The sequence below is a fragment of the Vulpes vulpes genome, chromosome 9, assembly GCF_048418805.1.
Source record: "Vulpes vulpes isolate BD-2025 chromosome 9, VulVul3, whole genome shotgun sequence".
Taxonomy (NCBI): domain Eukaryota; kingdom Metazoa; phylum Chordata; class Mammalia; order Carnivora; family Canidae; genus Vulpes; species Vulpes vulpes.
Window position 1 is genome coordinate 12,082,754 of NC_132788.1, and position 9,291 is coordinate 12,092,044.

The 9,291-nt window shown below is 41.8% G+C and overlaps 1 protein-coding gene and 1 long non-coding RNA gene across 2 annotated transcripts in view; one reads left to right on the forward strand and one right to left on the reverse strand.

Moving 5' to 3' along the window:
* IRS1 (insulin receptor substrate 1) overlaps nucleotides 1-6,903 on the forward strand; it is a 64,157-nt gene extending 57,254 nt beyond the window's left edge. The window contains exon 2 of the mRNA XM_026006340.2: nucleotides 2,301-6,903. The gene's annotated coding sequence lies outside the window, so the exon portion shown is untranslated. The remainder of the gene's footprint in view (nucleotides 1-2,300) is intronic.
* On the reverse strand, nucleotides 309-1,498 carry LOC140593827 (uncharacterized). Its single transcript, XR_011994136.1, has 3 exons — nucleotides 1,369-1,498; nucleotides 682-726; nucleotides 309-595 (listed from the first exon to the last, which is right to left on the reverse strand). It is a non-coding gene; the product is annotated as an uncharacterized lncRNA (long non-coding RNA).
* Nucleotides 6,904-9,291: the final 2,388 nt, after the last annotated feature.

Below are 9,291 nucleotides of genomic sequence, written 5' to 3' on the forward strand. Positions count from 1 at the left end.
AGCAATAGACTTCAGCATCTGGCGAAGCCAGAGTGTTTTCCCTCCTCAGGGAGGCCCCCAATCTCTGCCCCCCAACTGCATCCGTGCAGGTTGGCACATGTGACAACAAAACTGGATACAGTTTATTCCTGGGCAGAGCTATTCATTCCGCCTGTCCTGGATGTGAGCCAGGTGTAAAATGAAAAGCAGACCGTGTGCCCTCTGCTCCCCCCACTCCCCCCCACCCATTTTCTATAAATGAGCAAGCAGTTCGTTTGTTTGTTGCAAGTGTTTTAATAAAAGTGTGGCCTTCCCACTTCATTTTGGGACCAGAGCTGTGAAGCCGTGCTAAGCGGTGTCTAGATATTCTTGTAGGAACATTCTGATAGATTGCAGTGTGAGTTCAGGAGAAACTTGAAGGTAAACAAGAGATCTGGAGAACGGTCTCCCGGGTGTTTGAAGGGATGGGTTTTCCTTTCACTCGTAGGAACCACGCGAAGTAAGTCCTGTTTCTCTGGCAATCAAAGGGATAAATAAGCCTGGGGTCCTTTTGTGTTGGAACATTGGTGTCTCCATGGAAAGTCTTTACTTGTATATAGAAAAACAGACTGTTTACCTGTTTTAGGGGTGGAGTCAATATTATAAAAACAGCAACAGAAATCTCATAAAACTAGAGTCCACGTTGAGTAAATTGCAGCTTACCTGAAATCCAAATAGTGAATGGTGACTTGTCCCAGCCATATTCTCCTTCAAGAGAAGAGAGAGGAAAACAGTTACGTTGGTCAGCATGTCCATTGGATGAATTGTAGAGTCTGTTCCTCTCCTTGTGGCTGGCGGGGGTTATCACTACTGTATCTACTACATCTGGGCGCATCATGAAACGTGTCCTGTTGTCCCTGTTCTTAGATAAAGATACCTGAGCCTTTCGTTCGAGATTCTTCACCCTCTGTCCCAGCTACATTTGCAGATTTACCTTCTTCGACCCCTTTTCACGTACCTTGGGACCCAACCCAACAACCCAACACAACCCTTTCGCTTGGCCTGCCTTTGGCCATCCTTCTTCCCCGGGCCTTGTTTTATGGGATCTGGGCTTGTGTCCCTTTGATTCCTTCCACTTACATTTAGCGAGTACTTAACTATGCACTAGCCCTTGTGCTAGGCTCTGGGGATGCAACCCTGAGGCAACAAAGATGCGATCCCATTTCCATATCCCCAAACTATTCCTTTTCTTCCAGACCAAGGTGAACGTGTCAGTGAGGTATTTCCTTTCTCTTCCCAGCTAGAAGCATCTTTCCCTCCCTCCCTGCAGGGAAAGAGTCTTTCCTGTCCATCTGCCGTGGGATTTACTCCCTTTTTCCTTTGCATTCTCTGTTCATGAACGGAGCTTACCTTCCTTGCCCGACTTTCTAGAAAGCAGGGCCTGTAGCACAATTCAGCTTCACGTTCTCCATAGTGTTTAATGCAACCAGTTACCCGTTTGGCAATATTTATTATCTACTCTGTGCCACATACTGTTCAGGACATTCTGTAAGTACTGGCATTTTATAGATAACTTTGGAATGCATGAAAAATGTGGGCCTCAGAAGGACTGTCTGATGTTAATGCTAGAGAGCAAAAGAGGGCTGAGGTTGAAAAAGGTGTCTCCTCTTTGCAAGGGAATGGGTAATGCCCCATGAGGTCTGCTTTCTGGAATCACATAGAAGCAATGTGCTTCTGCCAGAATAACATTTCTATTAGATCTAAATCAGAATCCCTTTCTTTTTTAATTTAATGATTAACTACGTCTGTTTCACCTGGGCCTCCTTTTGCATCAAAAATCCTCATGTCAAGCAACGTCACGTTACAAAGTGATTTCAGATTTTGTAATATTAGGGCTCGCGACTTCAAATTCTAAAACCTGCAGTTGACTTTAAACCAAAAGAAGTTGAAGCGTAGCCTGACCATAACCTGCTTACCAGATTTTACAGTCCTCTTTACATGACAACTATAACTTACATTTTTGTTTTGATCCTAAGAACATCAAAGTGTTTTGCGTGTTTGTGTTACTGAACTCTGAAACCTCCAAATCACATCGATCTGTTGACTGATTTAATATTGACTATTTTGAGTTTATATTTGCTTTAGACTCTTGCATTTTGAAAGGGGGGAAAAAGTTAAATACAGTTTGTTGATTTTATTTAAGTACACAGTACTGTTTGTGCCTGTAACTTCCGCTTATCTGATATTGCCTCTTTTTTAAAGAAAAAAAAAAAACTCAGAAACTGATGGAGCATGCATTTTGAGAAGCCTGTGGTGATGAACCCTTTCGTTTTCCTTTTCAGAATGAAGACCTGAATGACCTCAGCAAATCCTCCCTTTACTCATGGGTACCCAGACTCTGAATATTTCATGATTCACAACCAGGACCTCACATCTTTCTCCTCAGTAGATGGTACGATGCATCCATTTCAGTTTGTTTACTTTCTACAATCCTCAGGAGTTCCTTGACTGAACTGCACGTACTATATTGTGCCAAGCAAAAAAGCACTGTGACACCAGAACAATGAGTCTGCATAAACTTCATCTTCAACCTTAAGGACTTAGCTGGCCACGTGAGCTGATGTGCCCACCACCATGCCACGAGAGAATGGGTTTACTCTCATTGCATTTGCAAGATCCATTTCATCTGCTGCTGAAACTGTGTACGACAAAGCATCGTTGTAAATTATTTCATACAAAACTGTTCGCGTTGGGTGGAGAGAGTATTAAATATTTAACATAGGTTTTGATTTATATGTGTAATTTTTTTAATTAAAATGTAACTTTTCTTACAGCACATCTTTTTTTTGGATGTGGAACTGAGGTATACAATGTTCTGTTGTAAAGAGTGGAGCAAATACTTAAAACAAGGCTAACAAGAGTAGAATAGGGTACGATCCTTGTTTTAAGGTTGTAATTCAGAAAAATAATATAATAAGAATCATAGTGCCATTAGATGGTTCTCAATTGTATAGTTATATTTGCGGATACTATCTCTTGTAATATAGCCCTGATGTTGAGCTGAGATCCTTACAAGAATTGATCTTAATTTTGTATTTTTCCTGTAAGGCAATAGGCCACGTTAATTAAACTGAAGAAAGATATATTCTACTGGGTATTTTCAAGTGTCAGCTTAAAATTGGCAATTGAATGGAAGCAAAATTACAGGCAAGTGAAATCAAAGTCTTCCATTGTATATACTGTAAAGAGGAGGAGACTTGGGTGATCCCTTTAAATCAAAAGCTCTCTTTGGAATGAACAATGTGGGTGTTTGTAAATTCTGGAAATTTCTTTCTATTCATAATAAACTAGAGACTGTTGATCTTTTCTTCTCCCCCTCCCCCCACTTTTGTAAGCTTCCTGCTCCATGGCTACCAGTTTTTTTCCGTGCACACATTAGGATATTTTATTTATTTCTGGCATTGTTTCGAGAAAGGTGGTAAGACAAGTGAGTACTTGTCTCTAATTTCCAAGCAGAAGTTAAAATTCCAGAAGAATGGTTTTTATCATGACCAGGGCTACATGTCACTTTCCGCAAGACCCTTATCTCTTATTTTCTGAGAACATCCCGTGTTACAATGTTTGACTGAATGTAGTTGGTCCCATTTGCCCTGGTCGGTGCGGGCCTCTTAGTGATTAGTTAATAAAACCCAGTGTACAGAGAGCATGTCAAAACATAATGACCGGCTATGGAAACATCTAGCCAGCAGTGAAGATGTTAATCCTCCTCTTGTTTGGAAAGTACACACATCTTGCAGTTTTTCCTTGTGAAAAAGAAAAGGCAGTGGACACACTTAAAAGATACTGCCTACAGTGTTTTTAAATCTTTTTTTGCCAGGAAACTTCCTAAAGGTTAAGTGAATTAATGCCAAGGTCAGGCTCCCTCAGAGATTTCCACCCCCACTGTTGAGAGGAACAACATTTCATTTCTCTGATAGGTTGAGCTCCCTGGGTTGGGGAGGGGCAACAAGGAAGGGGCCAGGGTTGGGGGCCATTGCAGAGGCTGCTGCCCCTCATTCAACCAATCGGGGGGACCCCTCCTCTACTCAAAAGGGAGTGGAGCTAAATGGAACCCCTCACGCTGCTGAGGCCTGTGTTACTGTTAATTCAACCGGATGGCATGTACCTCACAGATTGTTGTACGATGTTCATTGTTGCAGATTCTAATCATTTGCATGCTCATCAATTTCTAAGATGAATAGGTCTGTAGTCATAAGAATCCATTGTTTTCAAGGAACTTGCTGAATTACATCATTTCCTATGAGGAGAGAACACTACCGATTTTAAAAATCTGCTATGAAATTTTTTTTATACTTTTATAAAAAAGACTTCCTCGGTCAAACTAGTTTAAATGTTTTCAAGTCTTCTGACTCATACTCCTGCTAGGGTAAGAAGAAAGCAAGCTGTCCTGCTTTCTTCCATTGAAGATATAAGTGGTTAGACATCAATGAGCAAAGTCAGCCCAAACCGTTTTCCTGTAAAGCTGGTTATTATTTCTCAAGAAAACTATACTTGGAATATGTATTACCAAGATACCTCTGCGTGTGGAGTATTAACATGTTTTGGGTGAGAGCAGAAATGAACAGACTGGAAAAGCCATCTCTTGGTTAATTTCTCTGATGTTTTGAGTCAAGTAGCAGAAAGGTAGAAATTTTTATTTAAGCTGCTTCTAGCGGTCCCTGAGCTGGGTTTCATGGTGGTATCGAACTTCACCAATTTAAAACTGGAAGTTGCAGGCATTTAAGGCAAAAAAACTCATGCTTTGACTACAGAGGGGTTGACCTTGAGCAACATCAGCTGCTAAATCCTTGTGTTCAGTTCCTATTGAAAGCTGGCTTTTATCCATTTCCAAGTATTTGTAGGCCAGCCAAGGAATTACATTAATGGGGCTTCTAGTGGCCTCTGGTTAACCTATAAGTTAGTGGCTTTTCCTCATGAGACCAACCTTTTATAGTGTTCTTTCTTAGAGACCTAGGCAGAGTTTTAAAATTCTCCTTTGTGGAAAGAACAAATATAGTTCATGACTTTGATGATATCTTCATTCTGGGCGGAAAAAAAAAAAAAGAAAAAAAAAAGGTCCTAGAACCAGCTAGAAGTGAAGAGAATCCATTAATGATCAACCATGTGAGTCAATAATGACAATTCGGTACTGATGTTACGTTTCTGGCTATTTCTTGCTAACTTTCAAAGGTCAGGGACTCTTAACTAATCTAGGTTGCCTGCAAAAATGGGTTTACTAAAAATCATCTAGCCAAAAGTAGAGATTTTTAATCTTTTTTCCCCCCATTGTTTTCTAGCTTTAAATTTGAAACGTTTAAAGTATTAAGAAACAATCTTACTATACTGTAAGAAACCGTAATTTATGATCCTGAAGCCCTGTTTTGTTCCATCTTGCATCCTGAATGCAATATGCCAGGTATTTGAAAACTTTATTTACTGCAGGTGGTTCAAAAATGGGAGGGGAGCTCATCATCCACTGACAATAGAGCCATGAAAAATGGGAGAGATGTGAAGTGCTCTGTGTACTTTGGCAGAGCTCTGTGGGTCAGTCCGTCACGCAGAGAGGCCCTGGGGAATTAAGACCTTGATCGGGGAGAGACAGGAGGACCCTTTGGAAGGCATGCGAAGGAGAATGGATGGAATCCGCATATGAAATCACTCCCTTGCAGTGAAAACTTGATAGGGGAGTTTGTGTTCCTAGGACATCGTGTGTGTGTGTGTGTGTGTGTGTGTGTGTGTGTGTGTGTGTGTGTTGGAGGTAATGCTGCATTCATAAAAGCGGCTGAAAAACTTTAGGGGAAGAAGCATGTACTTCTTGGGATGTGAGGAAATAGGAAATATGGCCTTGCCCAAACTAGGAGAAAGACCTCCAGTCTGTGAGCTTAGTTCTGGAGAGCAAAATAGTCTTCTTGTAGTCAGTAGAACACCAAGGGTTAGACACTCGCACCTTTGATCATTTCCAAAGTCAAGTCAGATAAGATCTTGGAGGTCCCACCATAGCTCTGTACATCCGTGTCCTAAGCATGGGTAGAGAATGTGTGGGTCAGATGGCATGTTGGTTTTCCCACTGCTTGTAACCAGAGCATCCAGTTAGGTGCTGAGAGGAGGTGGAAAGATAGTGGCGGTGTTTCACCCTATTCTTAAGGAATTCATCAGTAATAAAGAGCTTACAATTAGCTAATAAGATTAGAAAACATGACTTAGCTGGAGAGTCGTCTTCCTTTCATCGTTCGTTGATGACTTGGCATTGGTGGTGTCCACCAAGAGCTCTGGGGTTTTTTTGGATTTTTGCCATTCACCTGGCATTTAGATCTCCCTTGGCTTACGTTGTTAATTTCCCCAGTGTTAACCGGTGTGTCACATGATAGGACAAATTCAGTAAACAGGAAAACTTGTCTGTATTTGTATAGACCCCTTTAGTGCTGTTTTGGCTTTGTTTTGTTTTGTTTGTTTGTTGAATCTTAGAACCTTGCTATTGGCTTAAGAATGTCGTTCCCAGAACAATTTTTCTCACAAAGTTCTTTCCTTACACCTCTTGGCTGCAGGGTGGGCCAAATTAAGTACATATATATTTTTTCATTTAATGTATGTGCGGTTTGGTTTATCATCTTAAGATGGTGGTGCTGCCCATGGTGCTACTTCATCTGTGTACAAAAGGACCAATGCATGGTCTGTATTGCTACCAAAACATTTATTGTATATATGTGTATAACATATGTATTATGTATATATGTAATGGGTACCAGGCCAGGTATATATTTTTATTTAGAAGTGTTTCACTTTTCCGAGTTTTCTTTATAGTGTTATGCTTATTTTCAGGTCCCCCCCACCCCACCCCTGATTCTGTCTCTGGTACTTAGAACTGTAGTGTCTTCATCGTTAATTAAAGAAAACTGTCTAAATGAATTCACGGATGTGAATGCTAGTGATCCTTCATGTTTTTGGTTATGGGACATGAAACAGAAATGGCCAACTCGAAGTTTGCCGGGCGGGGCATTTGGGTAAGAGCAGTGTACACCACTTAACAAACTCTAATAAATGATTTTGGAATGGAGAGGTTTGCTGAATCCTATCCCTCTTCGGTTGGCTTTCAGTGGCCAAGAGGATAAAGAAACAGACCTTTGGAAAAATTTTAAGCTGCTTTTGGTGGTGGTAGTAGAATGGGAAGAGAGAGAGGGGACCAACAATCCATCCTTCTCGGGATGAGAAGATAGATGTTCTGTTGATAGGCCGGGGAACAGCCTTGTCAAACCTCCAGTGGGCACAAGGGCACCCCCACCAAGGGGTTGTTCAGACGCACATTGCCGTTGAGGGGTTGTGGGGACAGGGCCTGAGACGCGCTGGGTACACCTTCCCGTCATCTGGATAGCTTTGGAAAAACCGCAGTGGCCAAGCCAAGTCCAGAGGTGCTGGTTCACTTTGAGGTGGAGGCGGGCATCAGTCGTGGCTATGGACGGACCGCAGCTCTTTACACTCTCCAGGAGACAGTACAGGGTCAGGGCTGAGAACCACAGGGGACAAGTGTTGCCCAAACTTGTCTGATTACCAGTCACTTAGAAATGCTGATTCCCTGGAGCTGTCTAGGAATGTGTGTTTCAACAGGCGACTTGTGGTGGGCAAGTTGGGAAATCCTGATTTCTGTGCAAGTGGAACCTTCTGGATCATTTCACCACTAGAAGGGATAGGACACCAAAGATTTTTTTAAAAATATTTTACTTATTCACTCATGAGAGACACAGGCAGAGACAAAGACAGAGGGCGAAGAAGGCTCCCCGTGGGGAGCCTGATGTAAGACTCAATCCCAGAACCCTGGGGTCACGACCTGAGCCAAAGGCAGACGCTCAACCACTGAGCCACCCAGGTGCCCCCAGACACCGAAGATTTCAGAAAATAAGAAACCACTTTACCAATATAGGAAGAGCCAACTCACCCCCCTTCTCCCAAACTGAGCTTTCTCGCTCAAACAATTTAAGTAGATGATCGTTGTGTTTTACACCATTAGGGCAAACTCAAATTACTGAACATTGTGGAAACAGATTGGGGATAAATCTTTTTTTTTTTTTTGGGATAAATCTTTTTAATTTAATTTTTTAATGAGCTTAATGCTTCATGGAGAATAAGAAGCCTGAGTTTTCTTGGAGCACCAGGCTAGAGGAGTCTTACGTCTGGCCAGCGTTGTAAATGACATCTTCATTGTTCACAGGAAGCACAGAACAGGATTGGATAAATGCTTGAAGTCATCATTTCCTCTTCACTGTATCTTGACTGTGCCCATCTACGTTTAAAAGAAAAACAATGACAACAACTGATGTGTCCCTCCCAGGGGTATCACACAGCAGACGTCACTCTAACCGCTATTGAAATTACACGTAGACGTCACTATTCAGCAGCAAGCTGAGGGCAATCTGATTGGAACAAATTGATGGTGCAACTTATAGCAGAATTGTCTGATCTGCCTTTTGCACAGAAACAAACTATATCAAGTGGAATGTCAAGAAAGGGTCTGCGAGAATGAATAATTGAGAATTTAGATTATCGCTCTAATTCTGTTATAAACAATAGCAACATTTATTCTGCATTCGTTCTAGGTTAGCTACCACGATTCACATCAATTATCTCATTTCATCCTTCCAGTGACCCAGAGGTAGGTCTTTATCCCTGTTCCCAGATGTGTAAGCAGAGGTGAAAAGGGGCGTGTCTGTGTCTCCAGCTCTGAGGCAATAGAGCAGCTTCTCCAGCGAGGGTAGCTTGCTGGCCAAGTCTGGATTCTCACCGACGCCACTGCAAGTCTCTGGGTTCCAAGTACTTAAACTAAAATTGAGTTCTGTACATGAAAAAGCATTTATCGCTCCAGCTGCCTTGTGTTACTAATTTGCTGAGCAAGTATGATCTCGCAGGAGCCCAGAAGTGAAGCCCTGTCCTACTTAACAACTTTCACTCCACGAAGTAACAGGATCTTCTTAGGTCTGTTTCCGTTTGTTATCTTTGTGTCCAGCATGGCTTATTTGTGTCAAAAATCTCTTTCTGGTTCCCAGTTGTTCTTCTTAATAAATATACTCCTTTTTTGGCATCAGAAGAGAAATACTCAGCTTTATTTGAGGAACAAACCTGGGCAGCAGGTGAAATGTGAAAGGCACAGAAAATCCAAACCCCTGTGTTTTCAGACATTAGGTTTTACATATTGTCACTGTAAACAGAAGTAAAGCAGAACTTCTTAAATTCTGTTTGAGATATGGATGATTAGGTAAATGACCGAGATCGGCTAGAGGAAAAACGTGAGGAGGTGGAAGTCTG